Source organism: Ambystoma mexicanum, chromosome 4p (genome assembly GCF_040938575.1).
Source record: "Ambystoma mexicanum isolate Mex_15411 chromosome 4p, UKY_AmexF1_1, whole genome shotgun sequence".
Taxonomy (NCBI): Eukaryota; Metazoa; Chordata; class Amphibia; order Caudata; family Ambystomatidae; genus Ambystoma; species Ambystoma mexicanum.
The window spans coordinates 227,588,183-227,609,593 of NC_090927.1; positions in this window are offsets into that span (position 1 = coordinate 227,588,183).

The following is a 21,411-nucleotide window of genomic DNA, read 5'->3' on the forward strand; positions in this document are numbered from 1 at the left end:
ATGATCATGTGCCACATCTAGGTAGGATTGTAATGTTTAGCCTTGTGCCACATTTAGATAGGATTGTAATGTTTAGCGCTGCACCACCTCTGGACAGAATTGTGAGGATGATAATTCTTCACATCTAGATAGGATTGTAATGTTTAGCCTAGTACCACATCTAGACAGAATTGTAAGGATGGTCATGCGTCACATCTAGGTAGGATTGTAATGTTTAGCCTTGTCCCACATCTAGATTGGATTGTAAGGATGATCATGCGTCACATCTAGAAAGGATTGTAATGTTTAGCCTAGCGCCACATCTAGATAGAATTGTGAGGATGATCATGCATTGTGTAGGGGAGCAGATATACATATCTGCAGGAGATCCTACCTCCCTACCTCCCCTGTATTGGAGCCATGAGATTGTGCCCTGTCTAACACCAGCTTTTGTACCAATGCCAAAGCGTCTAAATGGAAGACGGTATCCATTAAGATGACCATATCGAATGTACCTTCAAGTTGATGACAGCTTGCAGGAGGAAATCCCTGAAGGAATATGACAAAGAGCTAAGAAAACAAACTGATGGCGTAATGAAAAAGTGTGCACGACATCTTGAAATATTGAATGAAGACGATGTATGGATCCTAAAGGGGAAATGATGAAGTAAAGAATCAAGTGAACCTTAAAGTGCAAAAGAAGAACATTACATGGCCAAAAGTGCTGCAGGAAACCAAAGTATAAAGAGTCTATATACGCTGAAACGCAAGATAGATCAAGTCATTGTATAGGCCAGCTACAAATAGAATGCAGGCAGAGTCACCATTGTACAGGAACTGGACATTGGTATCATGAAATAATAAGCCAAAGAATCATGAAGTTGTGTCGCAGTAGAATAGCAGGTTAGTTAAGCTGCTATGGGAGGCTGTCTGGCCTGACGTCAAGAACTGAGAAGTTGAGGTCAGCTATCTACAATGGGGAGGAACATGTGTGCAGAGGATTAAGCTTATCACATTAAGGTGCAATGAACAACACAAAGGATGCCAAGTCTTAATGTCTTCATTCATTTAAACATTTAAAAGCTTGCAGAATTAACAGAATCATGGTCTCCTGTCACGTGGATAGAAATAGGGCTTGAACTTGGAGTTCCAGACATGATAGCGAGTGCCCTAACTCCCGTTGCTTTCCGAGGACAAGAACACTTTGCAAGCACAACTACAAAGAGAATTTCATGGCAGAAGGCATGGGTGATGAGAGATGTTGGGCTAATTGGGTGGTAGGGGAGCCTCATGTCCTATCTGTACCTGGGTCTTGGTGTAGGTTCTGCTAATTGAACCAAATGTTCCAGACATGGCACAAGCGTGCCAACCAATTGTATTAGTCCATATAACGAAGGACCTCATAACTTGAGAAACCAATAAGAAACCTTATAGTTTGACAAACACACTGTGTAACGGATTTGTCTTAATATGTCACGTTTGAAGAGGTAGTCATACGTTGTCCACCTGATATCGGGCAACCAATAACAAACTTTGCTCCTATATGATTGTATATCTAGATGTGTCCCTTAACCAATCCCAACCCTTGATAGGTTTTTCACTATTGACACATAGCATGACACCATTCTGATGCATGGAGAGAGTATATAATTGTATTTCATGTGCAAATCGTGGAGAGAATGAGCGTACGTCCATTGATGTTCGTTATAAACTCCCTGTTTTAGATAATTGATAATAAAACAGCAACTTGCCATTTTCTTGAGTTTGTCTGGTTATTTGGACTCAGAATTATTCTTGTGTAATCCCACCCAATACAGATGCACGTTCCAAGGGCCATAACCTCATGTGGTAGTGGTGCAGATGGTTTCAATCTAAACTAGTTTGGCTTCAGCGTTTCGGACCATTGTGCATCCTCCCCCATTAGCTGGAAGATCGTGGAGTTTCCTGTATAGAGCAACCAATAGAAATAAACTTGCAAGATGAAACAAGATGGTGGGTAGGTCCCGCGGATGGAAGGCGAAGTGGCCGGATTGAAGGAGGAGTCGATACCGAAGGCCTCAAGTCGATTAAAGGGATGTAAGTAGACTAAGGGAAATGCCAACATAAAAAGGGTTGTATTGTGATATTTTATGAAAATAAGTTTGGTAACATGAATTTTTTCTGGATAAAAGAATGCCTAGGTAATCCTATTTCAAGGGAGATTGAAGAGGAGGTCTCAAATTCCAGTCCAAATATTAAGCGAGAGAATACACATGGTCAGGACCGTGGAAGGTGACACCTTAAACTCTGCACGGGGTTATATAATTGGAGGTGAAGAAAGAATACCTCTTACTTTAAATGATTATAGGGAAAAGGGAAGGTGATCACAAGGGTTATTAATGTGTGTGTTATTATTTTGAATATTATTTGATGTATGACGTTCTGAAAAGTGATAAATTGTGAAAGGTGGAAGTGACGTTGTTTCGAGTTTAGTGTAGTTTAGTGTAGTAAATGATTGGCACCAGTCAGAAGACAGGTAAAGCCAGTCAGAAGACAGGTAGACCCAGTTAGAAGACAGAATAGGTTGTTAGGACAAAAGAGGATTGAGCGGCAATTGAAGGTGCTTGCTCATATTTATTGTTTTGAGATTAAAAGTGTTGAGCAATAAGCCTTGAGATAAGTACAGATTTATTAAATATAAACAAGGTAACAAACTGGTAAGTATTGACAGTGAATTGTGACTTGTCATTATGGAGGACACTCCTCTTATGCACCTTTGTAAAACATTACCACGACATGCACCCAAGCTCAAACAGTACAGTGCAGAAGGGTAAAGGCCACAGCTGATAAAATGTTCATGCCATGGCCGCAAGGGGAATCATTGTCAAAGGCAGTATGACCACACAGGACCACATATGTGCACGCTGCATACACAGGGAAGAAATTAGAGAAAAGACTGTCAGTTTTAGAACTTTGGAAAATGTACCAAGAGGAGAAAGAGGACCCGTTAACGGAAGAGTGGATACTTAATCAGCATTAAAGGGAGGGCATCAAGCCCTCAGCTCCTTTTACTCTGCCTGAAATTAATAACGTAGAGACAGAGGGGACAGGATTTGATCCTTTAAAAGAATTAAAAGCAGCAGGAGGGTATATTAATCGACATATGTACGCCCTGCTTATGGTAGCAATGACAGTCCAGAAGAGAACAAACAGAAGGAAGACGAGTATAGAGTCATATGAGGTAAAGAGGAACCTGGTGAGAGCTCGAATATATCAAGAGATATAGACAGAGAAATTAAGAGATGGAAAGGAGAAAAGGATATTGCTAATGAGGTAATGCTTGTGCAGAATGAATGGTTGGGTGGACAGGTATTACTCAAGTTAGATGGGAAGAGCGTCACAGAGATTAGGCAAAGGGAAGACAAAGACGAGCAAGAAAAGAAGGAAAGGTAATGAGAAAAGCAGGGAAGATTAGCAAGGAAGGAAAAGCAGTGAACAAAGTGAAAAGATATATAGAGAAGAACAAGAGAAAGACGAAAAGCGGGCAGAGGACCAAAGGGAAGTATGACAGTAGGAAGAAAGAAATAGAAGAAAGGGATAGGGGAGAAAGAAGGAGAGAGGAAGAAGAGGAACAACAAGTGAAGGAAAAAAGATTACAGAAAAAACGAGAATCAAAGAAGAAGAACAAAGACAACTGAAGAAACTGCCATCTCAACCCCCTCCTCTGGTGATAATATACTACTGGCCAAAATTATTGAATCTCCAGTCATGGGAGATGAACAATGTGAACAGAAGTATATATCAGGCAAAATTTGGATGTTATTCTTGCATACAGCAAAGGTTTGGCCCTTGAGATAATAACAGCAAACCTTGTATATTGGCAACAAATCCTCCCACTCCCCAAAGGTCTAATTCCACAGTGGAGAAAATGGTTCCCATTTCTCCTCCTACAAACGATTAAGAGACTGGTGATACGGTTGAGTCATTAGAAATGGGACAACATATGGCTGGAACATATACATTGCAGAGATGTGTTCCTGATATGGATGTGCTGTTGCCACTGTTGGTACTCCAAGAGGGGAAAAATAACAAAATAGAAATAAATATATCAATAAGAAGCTGAGGAACAAGCCAAGGGACACAGGACCAGGATGTGCCAATATGTGGACAACTCTATCAAGAATACTGCCCAGGATGAGATGAGCTCCCTTGTCGATTCTGAGACTAGGGCCCATATGGGAAACACCTATATGGTCGATCAGGGGGATGGTACTTTCAAACAAGTAACACTCAGAAGTCCCTTGGATAAATGGTTTCACACTTATTTCGCTTTCACAATTTCCTCTGTGCCATTACTGGACCCCCAATCTGTACCACCATCACAACAATTGCATCATCCATTTACTGTGCAGGCCAATTTGGGCAGTGTAAACACACACTATGGAAAGATGTCCAGAACCGAATAATTAGCTGCTCAGGCCAACCTGGGAAATGTATACACATAGCTTGGCCAGAAGTCCTGTCATGAGATGGCACAGGATAATCGGTATGAGTTGTTGGGGGAGGTCCCAGGGTTACCATGAATGTGCAACCACAGTCCTCTACATTGGCCCATTCTCTAGGCCCTGTTAATCATCTTGAATCGGGGTGTAACCCGGTTTCATGGATGAACTCTAGACTGATTTCAGCGGCTTTAAGTAACGATCAGGCCCAGATGTTCTGTATACAGGAACCCCATTACAACATACTCATGCCTATTGAGAAACAGAGGTTCCCACTGCTTATTCAGTCTTTCTTACCTCCACCCTCTCAAGTACCTCACCCTCACTGCAGCACCAAGAGGAAGCAGTCTACCCTATGAACAATGATGGAAAGTCGGTATTGTCTTCTGGAGACCTGGAATCCCATCTTCCTCTTGGGAAATGGGTTAAGCTGGAAGAGATTAATCCAAGTGACGGGAGTCCATATCTTAATCAAGCTTTTCTGCTCGAATTTCAGAGTAAAATCCCGAGATTCAGTGGAATCGCCATAGGAGATATGCTGCATATAGAACTGCACACTCCATATAGCTCTACGAACTGGGCCATGATTGAATTAATTTCTCCAGTGGTCTCTCCCCTGTTGAGTAGCTGTAATGTTGAATTAAACAGGATGGGGTACATCCTCACTGTCTGTAGGAAACATATCATTAATACCCCAGCCAAAACACCATTAATACTATACAGGCTATGAGAGTGTGGCCGTTCCCCATTGCCAAAGTAACCTCTGAGAGGGAGAGTTTTCGTGTTTCTTTAGCACAACATAATACCATAGTGTCTAGCCAAAAGCAAGTTACACAATAGATACTGGACTCATTGAGATTTGGCAACCAATGACATACTCAAATTAAATCTAACATTGACTGTATGTGTTGCAATACACGTGGGCACACCTCTATTTTGAGGTATCCGGAGGGATGCTCGCACATTATGGAATCCGAGATATTCATGTTACAGGAGACCTGGCTCACTTACGAATTTTATATTGATGGATTTAAGGTTCTGTGTGGTATGGCAATTAGTCAACTGAGGAGCCATCCTACAGGAGGATTTGCTATTGGAACACGTGTACATCTCACGTTAACACCATTCAATAAGGGCACTTCTAATCATTCATTCTTTCTGCAGTTATTTCTGATCCTTCTTGCCTCTGGATGCCTATACTCCTTATTAATGTATATGCTCCCCCTTGTAGTGGAGGACATACTTGTTTGATAAAAGCAATAGATAATCTACTCTCCATTTGGGCTGGGCAGTGTCCTAAGTATAATCTTGGGAGGTGACTTTAACTCACCTACACTGTATGATCATCTTGTATACATCAGTGATGACTGGAGTGGTGATGTCTGTAAGGAAACTAGTAACAAAATTGAGTCCCGTAGTTTGGGCTGGCGTAATTTGACTGTAATACATGATCTTTCTGGTTTCAACATTAAGGGGGGGGGCCAAGGGAAGATTCCTCGCAATACATGGACCAATGGTAAGACCAACTCCTGCATTGACTATGTATTTGCAGATTACAACACCACCCATCTCGGCATGTGTTAACAATACTGCACACAGGTTACAGTGACAATGCTATACTAAAATGGACTATGCTGTTGTATAAGACAAGGTATAGCAGTAGCATTGGTAGCAGGGTGACAATTAACTCCCAAGGAAATCGTATTATCTGGTCAGGGATGAATCTTGGTCCGCTTTATAAGTATATCCTAGATAAGGAACTTTCGCTTTTATACTGGTTTGAAAGGCATGACTGGGACTTTGGCATGTTTATTAGAGTCCTGGGCAACAACTTGGATTATATAACCAAACCACCCATAGGCCCACAGACGTACATGGTCCCTTTGACATCCTTATCCATAGCAGAAAAAGGGAATATAGACAAGAAAGGGCAAAGATCAATCAAGAGAGATCCCACTATTTCTGCTCAAGAGAAAAACAGTGTCTTCATCAATTTAGTCACGCATTATAAAAACTGGCTTAAGGCACATACGTCCTCCATGACCAATGTTAACTGGGTGTCTATGACCAATTTCACCAGGCGTCCTTACCGGGTCCTGCAAGGGAACCTCGTAATAGGGCGTCCCGTAATGAACAGTGCCAGTCCCGTAGCAGCACCGTTCATTACGGGAGCGCCTACCTCATAATGAGGCCCTTTATCTTTGCTTTGTGGACTTCAGCAAGGCATTTGATACGGAACCCTGTGTAAGGCTATGGGAACAACTTTGAGCCTGGGGAATTTAAGTGTGTTTGCTTTATATAATCCAAAAGGTGTACACTGACACATATGCAAAGATTTGCCTGAACCAAGAGGGTCAAACCACGCTGCCTGTCATGGCTAACTTAAGCAAGGGTGCTCTCTTGCTCCCCTGCTATGAAACTTGCTTGTCTCCGAAATGGCACATGCCTTGAATAGTGTGCAAACTTGTCCTCCTAAACTGGGAGGTGAGCCTGTTCCCTGGCTTGGATATGCAGACGCATTACTTGATAACACCCCACTAGGCTTGCAGCTATCCATGAATGCACTGGTAGCCTATTTGAAAGAAAATAATCTTAACATAAATGTGGCAAAGACTAAGGTCTTGATTGTTAGTCATAGTACCAGTGCTATTAATACGTCTGTTTGGAAACTCGATGAAGTGCCTTTGTAAATAGTTAATCATTACACGTATCTTGGGGTTGCCATGAGGACCTGTCATCCCCAATCAGATCATGGCACCGACATAACAAGTAAGGTACTGAGGAAATGGCAGATGCTTGAAAAGTATGTCAGTAGTAAGGGAGGACAGAATATTGAGGGTTTGATCTTGCATGTTATATGGCACTGACTTCTTACGCGTAACCAATATGACATGGTTGGAGCGTTTAGAGGGCAAACTACTTCGCTCTATTATTGGCGTACGGTCGTCAGTGCCTGGGCAGGCACTGAGGCTAGAGTTTGGGCTCCCATCTCTAAGATTATTATGGTTGCTACAGCAAGGTACATTTATCCTTTCATTCGACTTGACTTATAATCATCACAACAGACTACTTGGCATCATTGCCAAGCATTATCAGAAAACATTGAGTAGCCCACTGTTTGTAGAAATACAGGCATACATGCACCAGTGCTACCACGAAGCAGGGCTTTCCCTGCAAGATTTGATCATCTTGCCCACTACAGCCATGGATAAGAAATCCAAAAAACCATTACATGGGACATAACCTCCAGCCTCAGCTATCTGCATCATAGGAGGAATTATGCCACATTTGTCACCCATGGTTTTTGCCATAATCGCCCCAAGAGTTACCTAATTAAAGCAGGATGCCAACACTGGAAAAGATTTGTAATTCACTTAAGTTTCAACATCTTGCCCACCAACGTGTATCTTGGAGGTTGGATTGGTATCCTTCATAAAGAAAGACTAGAATATGGAAGCAGAACATAGAACCATCTTGTCATGTACTTACAGCTTGCAGAACTTTAGCCAACTATATGAGAAAGGATATCGACACCTGGTATCGAATATGGCCTTCCTTACTTCTGACCATTTCTGGAGTATGTTGTATTGTGCAGAATCGATAGTTATTACTGCATTTGCCTTTCATATTTGGGAAGAAGCACAGAAGGTTTTATCGTAGTATTTCTAGGTTTTTATAATTACTTTCATGAATTATATTTATTATTTTACTATGCACACGGTTTACTTTGGACATTCGATTATTACACAAATGAATATTGAATGTCATTCTTTTTATATAGTCTTAACCTTGATGAATTTGTACTTTTAATACTGTTTTGATGGTTGTGTTTAAGGTTTTCTTAATCAAATACACAATTAAGAAAAAAGCAAAAAGACAAAAAGTAAGTAGGGAAGCACGAAAGGAAGAAGAAGAGAGGGCAAGAAGAGATGCGAGAGAGCAAAGGGAAGTGTAAAGAGGAATAGAACGGAATAGAAGGTAGTGAGGTCTTGACGCCAGTCTCGTTCTTAAAGAAAGATTAAGACAGAGTGATGAAGTACAGGGATGATGGGACACGGTAAGCGAAGTTTCCCAATGAGGGAAATGACTCAAGAAATGCCTAAAGTAGCACAAGAAGAGGGAAGATATGATGATGAAGTATTGAAGAGAGGATTGATAAGATATATCAGAAAATGAGGCAGAACAGCGAGTATGGGACTCAAGGGAGTGGCAGACGATCCCTGATACCGATAACAAGGGATGAGGAGGAAAATATGTTTAGTGATGAATGCAGAGCACTGTCTCTGAGAAGATTAAATTTAGAGAAGAGGAGGATGATAGTCACACCAGTTGGGGTCTAGCAATGTTAGCCAAAGAAAGGGAGGCAGGTCGTGAGAGAGAAGGGGAGGGTACATGCATCCCCTTGGGAATTCAACAATTGGATAAGGAGGTACGATGGTCAGATCTGGAAGACCCTAGGGAAAGAACACCAGAACCTATACCATTTCCTGAACTTTCGCAAAGACGATTTTGTAGTGTGGGGGGAGAATCCCCACCCTTGTGATTAGGTTAAGGTCGTTACCAGCATGAAGACGAATAGGGACGATTGCCCCTGCCTTGGGTAAACAAATAATGGGGTCCAGTTATGGGATTGGTTCTCAAAGAGAAAGGGGGGGGGACAAGAATGCAATATGTTCCATGGCCCCAGATGGATAAGGATAACTTGAAATGCAAGTTACCTAGTTTGGCTTCGGGATTGGCAAATGGATATATGAATTAGAGGAAATGACAGGGGGAAATACATTGGCCATAGGGGACATAAGAGGCCTATTGGCAGCTATTCTTGGAGAGAGAGCTGACAACATTTGGAGACAAGCAGGATATGCCAGTGAGACAGCACACAATCCAGCGCATGATGGACCGCCATTTAATAAATGTAGGGTGGATGTTTGGAGGGCTCTCAGGGTACAGTATGTTGACACGTCAGATGTGGGTGCAATTAGGCCTTTGGGGGGATGGAGAGGCCCTTGAGGGCCACGTAGGTGATCGTGGCCTGGCTCCAGCCTGACATCTTGGAGGGCTGGGGACATGAGGGGCAGGAATCATGACTGTAACACCGGACCCTCAGAGGAACCAAGGGTCAATGTGATAATAGGAGGCAAATCTTTTTCTTTTCTTGTAGACACTGGGGTGACCCACTCTTGTATAAGGAAGGAAAAATACCCAATGTAAATGCTCAAGGATTCTCTAGAGCTACAAATTTAGTTCCTTCTACTGATAGATTATCTGTTTATATAGGGGAATGTGACATGTCTGTCCCCTTGTTATATTTGCGAAAAACACCAGTTAACATTTTGGGTAGAGATTTGATGACAAACCTTAACATGACTATTTTATTCACTGATCAAGGAATAGTGTGCTTCACTCCAGGAATACACTATTTAAACATAGAAGAGTTTATACTGACATTTACAGGACAAATGGCTCTACAAAGAGTTGTGGTAAATCCGAAAATTTTCATGTATGGGGTGAGCATTTTATGAACATGGTTACCTGGACTAGTAGGGTAAATTGTGAGGATACCTGATGAATTTCTGTTTAGGCCACAAGTACCCATGGATGAGGAACAAGGGCCGATTATTCCCATAGAATTGGAAGCATCCATAGTACGAGGGAACATAGCAATGCTCGAAGGAGTAGATGATGAAGGCAGAGCATGGAGAACAGAACTAGCTCTTGTAAGAGGGATACAGATTGACTGACATATCAGATGAAGATATGTATAGAGATGAACGTATAGATGATGAGGTAGTGTTTTTCATAAGCATTACATATTGGCTCAAAATTGAGAAAAGGGAAATCCAACAGCGAATGGCACTGATGCGGCAAAGACCAGCGTTCTTTCAGGAAGACAAAGAAAAGGTGCCAAGGAACCATAGGCCCATATGATGTTGGATTATTGAAGGGAATAGGGAAGGTTACAAAAAACTCAAGCCAGGAGCAATTCTACCCTGAGCAAAACATTACCCATGTCTCAAGAAGCTGATGAAGGCATATTTGAGACCATCTCAGCATTGTTGAAACATATAATCCTAGTGCCATCGGAGTCCCGGTGCAATACTACAGTGTTTCCAATTAAAACATCTAAAGGAGTGTTGTGGAGATTTATCTCTCTCTTTCTCTCTCTCTCTCTCTCTCTCTCTCTCTCTCTCTCTCTCTCTCCCTCTCTCTCTCTCTCTCCCTCTCTTTCTCTCTTTCTTGATAACCTTTTTTCTCCTCTCCAGGAATAAGCAAGGACTAAGCAAGGACGCCTAACCGATGTGTTCAAACCTCTCTGTTATGAAGGGATAGAGTTAAGATAAAAGTAATTTGTTCTAAGAATTACATATTATACATTTTAAGTATTATATTGTTTTGTATGACACTGGTAGTGGTTGTTGGAATGGATGAAGGTATGTCTGTTATATGGGGTGGCCATATAGAGGGGGGATGGACAGTTGGAAAATAATGCTAATATGAATATATAAAAAAAGGAAATACAAAATGGCCCACTTTTTGCCGGCCACCCTTATAAGATTTCTTAGACGAATGAAACAGGAAGTACGAATGAAGTATGATTTATATAAGGGGTTGGGCTTTAACGCCATTTCTGACATCCAGCATTTAGAAACATTGAATAGCTGTTGCCCTGATATGCGCACCGCTGGAAGGAATGTAATAAATGAAAGTTGTGTGCACTTATCCTGCACGCATCAGGGGCACCCAAGGTTTTAGGTCCACATCCAGTCTCAATTACACAGGCACAATGCCTGGTACATCTTGCACTATGAAGGATAAATGACACATTCCTGGCACACAGCGTGCTGTTGAGAAGCATTGATCTAGACCCAGTGTTATGCAATGGCAACACGAAATACCGCCAGTGTCTACAAGTACCATATTTTTTCTTGGGGGGTTACTCAAATGGCAACGACAAATAGCAGGGCACCGCAGTGACATGCCCGGCAGATGGACTGATCAAGTACAGCGGAGAAGCTATATCCCAAATAGAGACTATGGGCCTCATTACAAGGTCCGGGAACTACGGTACCGGTAAGCTTGCCGGTATTGTAGTTCCCGGGCCGGCAAACTATGAGTTGTGCTCGCAGGTGCCTTTCTGCCAGCCAAGTCGCACCTGGTGGGCAGAAGGGCACACGCGAGCACAGCATGGCAGATGCACAGGCACCGTTATAAACAGTGCCTTTGCATCCAACCTCCCCATTCCCATTCGGCCCGAATGGGGAGCATCTTTTTTCTTTTTTCCAGCGCCCGCAAATGGGCAATTATTGGGTCCATGGGGGGAGGGGAATATTGCAAGTTTGGCAGCAGCCTGCCGGTTTTACTGGCAAGGCTACCGCCAAACTTGTAATGAGGCCCTATGTGTGTGCAAATATGGTTCAGACACATCACAAGGCTGACATGGATTGCAACAATGAAGAAGCCAGTATGAGTACATGGAGCCATAGACTATGAACTTTGTTTTAGCAAAGAAGGAACAGTTCCTTTTGGCGCAAACACACAGTGCAACCACACTCGTGTGATCCCTGATATGATGAAAGGTACAGCAGCGGTGATGGATTAATACTGGGTTTGTAGCCAACAAGACTAATTGCACCTCCCAGCCTCATGGAGGGGTAAGCGTTCACTGGCCACCCTCCACTCAGTGCTACTAGTAATCCTGGTAGAACACCTGAAGGGAGAAGAAATGCCTGTCAAGGTGCCAACAGCCACTGCAGCACCTAAAGAAGCAGAAAGAAACTTGCAGCTCACACAAGAATTTGGTATGCTGCCAGAAAAAGGACAAGGAAGAAAGAAGATATCAAACTATGTCTCAAATGATTCTTCCGCACTGCTAAGAGGAATACCTGATGAGTATTAACTTTTTAGCTCAGCAGAAACTTTCTTTTCATCTTTTTTGGCTCCAGGGGTACAAGCAGCTGCTGCACTTTTATACACCTGGAGGATGCTGAGAATAGGTCACTATCCCACGCATCGAGGCGGTAAACAATCTAGGTGTTCAATTGAAGAAAGAAGGTGGAGTTCAGAACACGGATTAGCTATCGCTTCCCTTTGATTGGGTCCCATCATGGCTGGAGGCAGCAGTAAGTGTACTGGTTCCTGTTATTGTATTCCTCTTGGTCCTCTTCTGCACATCCGATGTTGTGTTCATATAGTCCCTAATAGTGCAAAGATGATGGTATCAATTGGGGGGGGTCTAAAACACCTTGCCATACAATAAACAGCAAAACTCAAACTAATATTTCTGGGGTTGTAGATATGTCGGGTAGGGATGAGTTTGTTACTGTAGAAGTAACGAAAGGGGGGAATGTTGGGAAGGAGGTAGTGCCTTCCTTCATTCCCAAGTGTTTTAGAATTAGGCAAGACTTCCGTTGACTGTTTGTAGGCAATACAAAGAGGCCAGGGGGAGGAAGAACACTGAGAAAAGCTTTTTTCATGCAAATATAATCACACACACAGACATGCGTGGGCACTAACAGGAGGCAGTTATTATTTAAATATAAGGTGCAAATAACTATTAGCTGAATACATTGGTAGATGTTTAAAAGCATGGTACAGGTAAGCTCTCTGCTTGGAGGAATGTGGCCTGCACTAATAATGGATCGCAGAGCATGCAGTGTTGCGTCACTGAGGCTACGCTCTGGCAGAGCACACAAAGTGGCTGATCAGCTGTCTGCTGTCTGTCGAAAGCCCAGGCAGACTAAGAATAGGAGATTGTACATGCTCAATGCACAGCATGCAGAATTAGGGAAAACAATATTTTAAGGGGAATTACTGGACCAGATAAAAATATGAGTATAATGAGTGAAATAGGGAGAGCATGATGGGAAAATGTGTTTATGTATAAATGTTAACAAAATGATGAAAAATGAAGCTACAGTATATTCTTGCATAGGTTAGCAATATGTTAAGTAGCATGGTCTAAAATCGCTGACCATGAAAAAGTAAGACTTTGCAGTACCCCTTGTAGGGAAGAAGGACAGTTTTGAATGGGGTCATGCCAGTATCCAGTGACCAATTCAACAGTATATAAGCTCCTGTCTGGCTCCAGTCTGCAGGAGCTTGGAGCAGTTCAGGGACAGAATATGCCATTCAGGGAGCAGAGTTCTTTGCCCCATCCTCATTTCTGTACAGATTAAACGTATTATCCTTGCAAGATAAGACTCTTGGTCTTGCTTCCCTAGAGGGGTGCATTTACTCTGGTGTGAGCATGATTAGAGGTACCCGTATAATTAAGGGGTACCCCTGTAGGTTGGGCTACCCTTAAAACAGAGAAGCAAAGAGGACTAAGCAGAAAAAGAGAGGGGGGAATTACTTCTCAGAGAAATCCGAAGTAGCTTGGGACAAAGTACCAGCAGAACACAGACTATTCAGCAGAACACAAATGTTCTTCTCATCACTAAAGCCAGGAATACAGACATATACTATTGCCAACTGGTTACAGATCACTCATTGGGAGCTGATGGTAACAATACATTCTAAAGTAAATTGGTTCAATGCCATAAAGGAAAAGCTCAGAGCAATAAGGTTGGTGGCGCTACAGAATAGATACGTTCTGGATCTCCTCACAGCGATGGAAGGAGGAATTTGCGCAAAAATAGGGAGTTCATGTTGCACAATTAAACCAGATAATGATGAAGATAATGGAACTATCTCCTATGCAGTTGCACAATTACCACAAATGCATGCGAATATGGAAGATGAAGCATGTGGGACCAACAAGGACAAGAGATGGCTACCATATCTATGGTCATGGATGCCATTATGGCTGTCTGATGGACTGAAGGTGATAGTTGGAGCGCGGAAGAGGCAATTGGGATGCAGATCCTGATGGATGTGAACATAGGGGGAGCGAAGGATCACATTGTCAGAGAAAGAAACAGACTAAGTGAGAAAAAATCGCATGGTGTGACTTATTTCCAGCCAGAACAATAAAGCTGGACAATCCCCATGATCCAAAAGTCTATGAAGGGAAGTGGGTTTGGTGCAACCCTGAAGGAGTATGCCGTTACATGTACTGGTATTTTGATGACCAACACAAACTATTATGGACACCTTGGAGGAATAATGAAGATATGGCTGCCCAGAGAAAAGAAAAAAAAAAGAAAAAAAAAGAAAGAAAAGAATGGACATATCTAGATTTGGTCAACAAGTTGATCAGAGGGGGACTGCAGAAGGGTGGTTGAATCGTACCTGGTCCACCTCCCATAAGAGACATGACCCAGAAAAAGAACCGAAGATTCCATGATCACCCATACCATTTTGGACTGATTTCTAGTGCTTTTATGATAGACAAATATGTCGACAGGTAGCCACTCAGGCAACCCTATAGCCCAGGAGCAGTCCAAATGTTACCTAGAGTGGATGAGGAGACTCAAACTGCCACCAAGGAGAATTCAATTGACAGTATTCAATAAAGTGCCAAGAAGCCGCGTTGATGTCGTTAGAGACACCATGACTTAGCAGCGTTAGACAGGAAGCACAAGTGCCAATTTGCAGATCAGGACACAAACTACGCACCCGAATACACGAAGAACACATGCGGAATAGTTCTATAAGTTAGTGGACAGATACATATACATACTGCCGTAGCTTTACTATTTTTTCATTAGGTAAACTGCAGCAACGCAGAAACCGCAAGAAGCAAGAGATCCTGAGCCGCTTGCAGACGCTTACATGCAAATAACCTCATGGAACTGCAGGAGCACCAATTGGATGTTACAGAACCAATGTATTACTAACGTATGGAGAACTATAGAATAACACAAACATGTAGAAGCCATGCTATGGCTTAGGAAAACCACAGTAGGCCACACATGGCTCATCAAGAGCTGAGCTGAATTCAGATTGAACAGAAGAGCAACCGTGTGGGACAGGGCCGGCTGCCAAGGCCACCAAGATACGAGCGACAATTAATTCCCTGAACGGCAGTAACACCGGCTGCAATAAATATGAATAAATCCACATAAATCTGAGTAATTTGGGGCTCCAGAAGCACAAAACACGGTCTCTGAACAAGTGAATCAGCAGCTTGGATGATCAATTGACACCGGTGCTGGGAAAGAGGAGCAATCTCACACTGCTAGGCAGAAGCTTGCAACAAAGTTGTTACTGCAAGACGAGGGTTGCATGATGTGAACGGGCAATCTCACAGACTTTGGTGGTACACGCACGTTACAATGCAGACACATAGTTGTTCTTATTTCCTTGAAGAAGTACACCTCGAGCTGAGAATCATTTCGGATCCCAGGCCTGGAAATGCCAGCTCTAGCCAATCACAGTTCAGGACTCCAGGACTGCGTAGTAATGGGCAAGAACCGATGATCAGACCCTCACACTGCAAAATTATTTGGTGATAGTAATATTGGGATGGGCCAGGCCTGATATCTGACTTGGGAGAGCCAGTGAACTAACATGTATGGGGTCCACTATAGGGGGACTACCAATCAACACCCAATCCCAAATGGCGACTGGTTTTCTGGAGAAGGCGATAGGTTTTCTGGAGAAGGGCCCAGGTTGTGACATCCACATGACGCAATGTGCCCACAAAACTGGCCTGCGAGCCAGAGAGCTCACCGAATAGAGGAAGAGTAATGCAGATTACCAGTAAATAGCTACCATTTAATTGCTTTCTCATTTCTCCTCACAGTCTAACCTCGGTGAGGAAGTAACACACCATACTGAAAAATTGACAGCTTTAGCCAGTGAAGGAAGTTTGCAGACATGGATCACCAATACCATTTTACAGTGCCTCACAAAACAAGGGAGGTCCACGTGGTCGAATGGTAAATATTTGTACATGTATTTTGATATTTATAACACGCACAAAACATACCAAACTGTATCGTGGTGGGGATGAAAAGAAAAACAGCAGTTAACATAGAAAACAGCTAAATCCATATAGAAGCCCGTAGACATAATACTACTCTATCTGAACAAGACAGTCTTCAGTGCTCGATTAAAACTGGAGATTTGAGCTCAAAGTCCTTAGTTCAAGTTGCAATGAGTTCCACAACTTTGGGCCAAATACAGAGAATCTTCTGTCACCCTGTGATTTATATACTGAGTGGGGGACAACCAAAAGATGACAGTCACTAGAGTGCAATGGTCTTGCCGATAGGTATGGCTGAATCAGCTCTCTCAGATACAGAGGAGCAGTACCATTTACACACTTATAGATAATACAGGCTACCTTAAAACTTATACGATCTTCAATTGAAAGCCAGTGTAACTCACAGCAGAATGGGGACATGTGAGTGGTTCTGCTCAGCTTGACTATCATCCTGATGGCTGCATTCTGTGCTTTTTGAAGTCATAAGAGTTGTTTAGATGGAACACCCAACATTTGGCTATTACAATAGTCCAAGTGGGTGCTGATTAAGGCACCAACCACAGGCGCATGATCTTCTTTAGGAATATAGGGAAGTGCTTGGCATAGGAGTCACAAAACATTTAAAGGGAGGCCCATGTGGTTGCTTGGTAAATATCTGACAAAGCTTCTTCTGAGGAATTGGCCATTATGCAGGCATTCCTTTATAGATCAGACTTCAACAATCAAGGAAATAGAATCAGCCAACTAGACATGGTAGGCACCATACACCTGCTCCTGGAATTGAAATATACCATGGAAAGATGTATTCTACCCCGTGTATGTACATGTTTGCATACAGTGGTATTTAGCTGCTGGAAAATCAGGACTGCATTTTTGTTTCTCTGGTTACGGGTGTTTCATTTGTGTCAGGGGGTCGCAGGACTGGCTAGGCATGAAAGGAGAAGCTCTCTCAGGAATTTTATTGGGCCAATGGCTAGGGCATATATTTTTGAGCATAAATGGATTGATCACATTTTTTTTCCAATACATTTTACCTTTGATTTTCTGACACGCAAACCACACAGCTCAGAAACCGCCATCTTGTGTAAATCTTATCTGTTGATCAATCGCCCTAAGTTCAAGTGACCAGGCAGAAGGAAATCATACCTCAAGCCCCTCAAGCTTACATCAGTAGTCCCTAACTTTAAGGTTATTACGCCCCTTGTCACCACGCCAGTGCACGTCCTATTCAAACGTCCTCTCTGCGCAATCTCAATGTGTCTCCATGGAAAATCCAAGATGCCTCTTTGCTCTATAAATATCAACAAAAACATTTTGATCAGACAACAATGGAGTTTCTCCTTTGTAGTGTAGTGACCCTGATAAAATGCCAATCCCATACCAACAACAATGACAAAATATCATTGGGGAACGCAGCGGCAGATGCTGCTGCAAAGCAAACAGCCTACTTCCAAAACCAAACAACCACAGAATGTGTACTAAAAGCTATAGAGGAAGAGCCCAAAGGAGAAGGATATAAAGCACTGTCAATAGCACAAATAATAGAGCTCCAAAAGAAAGCACCACAGTTAGAACAAGAACTCTGGAAAAAAACGGGGATGCACACAGACACCCACTGATCTCCTATGGAGGAAGGACACAACAGGAAGGGTAGTAATGCCAATAGAAATGTTGCAAATAGCATTCCAACAGTTACACTTTCCCAACCACACCTCAAAACAGCAGATAGCTGCAGACATTCAAGAGGATCAGTTCATTCCAAACCTCCAGGAATACCTTACTAAATTTACCATTGATGTATCACATGCCAAACATTTAATTCCGGAATGTCCCTCAGGACACTGCGAAGAACACTGCCTCGCCCCATCGCACCTTTCCGTGAACTGCACATCGATTATGCAGACACGGGAGAGAGGTGCAAGCAGGTACTTGATCGTGGTGGTTTGTCCCTTTTTGCACTGGGTGGAGGCAGGGCCCTTTGCCCACCCAGACGTGAAGTGTGCAGCAAAGTTTTTAGCAACAGAAGTGTTACCACGGTGGGGTATATGCGATGTTATACGCTCTGACAATGGGACACATTTTGTAAATAACCTCATCAAAGAAGTAACAACATTACTAGGTTTAAAACACAAGATGCGTTTGATTTACCACCCACAAGCGAATGGAGTGGTTAAGAAAATAAACAGCCTCATTAAGAGTAGGTTGTCCAAACTTTGTCACACCATCAAAAAGAACGGGGTCTATTGTCTTCCACTGGCCTTACTCCAGCTGCGCACACAACCTAGTAAGGACCACCATTTGTCCCCTCAGGAAATAGTTACGGGTCGACCTATGCAACACCACTGTCACCTGTAAGAAGACTGTCTGATGCACATAGAACTACAACAGTGTTTAAAGAGGAATTTAAGGAATACCTCACGCAACTCACACGGGCAGTAAGAACAGTAGCACCCTCATTCACAAGAGAAAGTGAAACAGATATGTCCACTGCCTCAGCAGACAGCCGAACAAAGCATCTGATACCTGGAGAACTGGTTTAGGTTTGCAGCTCTGTAAGAAGGTGGAATGCTCAAAGATTTCATGACCCTTATGAAGTAGCATATTGCACCCCTTTGGCGGTGAGGGTGAAGGGCCTGAAATATTGGATCCACCTATCAGATGTTAGAAATGCCCATGATAGTGTAACACCAAAAACAGCACAAGAAAATGAATGCGAGGCAGCAGTGTGCTAAAGGCATTGCAGGGAAAAGTACCGTACATATATTCAGTGAAAAAAGTTGTTAAAGGGACGTTATGGTTAAGTTGCGCTACTAAAAACCTATCAGATTCAGTAAAAAAAACTTTGTTAAAGGGATGTTATGGTTAAGTTGCACTACTAAAAACCTATCAGATTCAGTAAAAAAACTTTGTTAAAGGGACGTTATGGTTCAAAGTAAAACCGAAAACCCCCTGAAATTCGGCAGTTATGGTAAGATAAGCAACCATAACTCACGCCACCGTGCACTGCTAACACTAACACCCAAGACATCAAAGATGACATCACAAATGTCATTGATGACATCACTGATGACATCACATGTGCATTTACTTTTCATGAAAACTCTGTAGGAGGGATTCTTATAATGTTGACCAAAAAGTGTCAAGGATCATTTGAATAAATATCATGAGCTAATTAGTGCATTAAGCAATGCATTGATATAAATAGCATTCTATTATGAAGTTCTATCCAGTATACTAAGCAATTGATGCAGAAACTTAGGCATTGTGTGCAGTATACATGATGAAGGTGCAATATTCATAATCTTGCCATGTAGAATAATGAAATGATAACTGCTTTCTTATTAGAGTTTTACGTACTGTGAAACATGTAATAAGTAGCTAATAAAACCCACTTAATACATAATTACACTTTACAAATACAGACAAAACACAAAGAGACAACAACACATACAAATATGAGTGTATACAGGGACAGAGAAGTAAGCAAAAAAGCAGAAGTAGTAGCAGAAAGAGTTCATAACCTAACTGATTATCTTTATGCAGAGAAATGACTGCTCTGTTTCAAAGCTGCTACTGCTAGTGTATGTATGTGTATCAAATGATGTCAGTGAACCCTAAGGAAAGGAGTGTGAGTACAATGTATACAAATATGAACATATACAGGGAAGGTATAGTAATAAAAATAAAACTATGAGAAAGTGCTGATAACTCTAATGATTATCTTCATGCACAGAAAGGATTGCTCTCGTTCAAGCCTGTGTCTTCTGCTATATTTATGTTTCCTTTGATATGACTTGACCCTAAGTCTACAAATATAGTACCTTTTCAATTTTTACTTCCTGACTGTTACTGAAGAAAACTATGTGGCTTAGATATGTCAGTAAAGGAAAAAAAGAGAGAGCCAGCCATGTGATGTCATCAGTGATGTCATCAATGACATTTGTGATGTCATCTTTGATGTCCTGGGTGTTAGTGTTAGCAGTGCACGGTGGCGCGAGTTATGGTTGCTTATCTTACCATACCATAACTGCCGAATTTCAAGGGTTTTTCAGTTTTACTTTCAACCATAACGTCCCTTTAACAAAGTTTTTTTACTGAATCTGATTGGTTTTTAGTAGCACAACTTAACCATAACATCCCTTTAACAAAGTTTTTTTACTGAATCTGATAGGTTTTTAGTAGCGCAACTTAACCATAATGTCCCTGTAACAAAGTTTTTTTACTGAATTTCATAGGTTTTTAGTAGCGCAACTGAACCATAACGTCCCTTTAACAAAGTTCTTTTACTGAATTTCATAGTTTTTTAGTAGCACAACTTAACAAGAATAACTTTGACTTTATGTACATGTAATATGGAACATACTGAACCCTTTCTACTGAATTTGACTGTCCGCGGACATGTTCGAATAACAGTACCACCACCTAAAAACTCTGGGGGGTATGTGTAATTGTTATATCATAACATAGGAACATTTAATAAATTCGTTATATCATAACATAGGAACATTTAATAAATTCACAAAGCAGCACACATACAAAGTATGTGTAGTAATACTTAAGAAATGTAACCCATATATGTAACACACTAACCATTCATTTAAATACAATATGTTCTAAAATGGAATATACCAAAAGAAGATAAAGTGGCTTCCAACATAATTACCTCACAGACACTCCACAACTAAGGGCCTGATCATGACTTTGGCGGTAACGCCCAAGTCGTGATCAGGCCCTAAGAGCAAGACCAGACGTACAGACTACTCATCACATACTTTCCTGAAATAGTAAGTGCACTTCATTTTACTCATATATTTATAAACTTTCTATATTAGATAAAAAAAATATATTACTTTTTTGTTTTCTCACAGAAATGTGTAGTACTCTGGAGTGGCTAGAGGAGCATTTCCCACAAGACGAAATGTCAGAAGATAGTGCACCTAATGGTACACACTTTACTATATAAACCAATTAATAAATATTATTTTGTATACATTTAACATATACATTTTTTTTTACAGACCATACAAAAATTGGCACTACCACAGAAAAAGAAGCGGTGGATAACACTCTGGAACACATTAA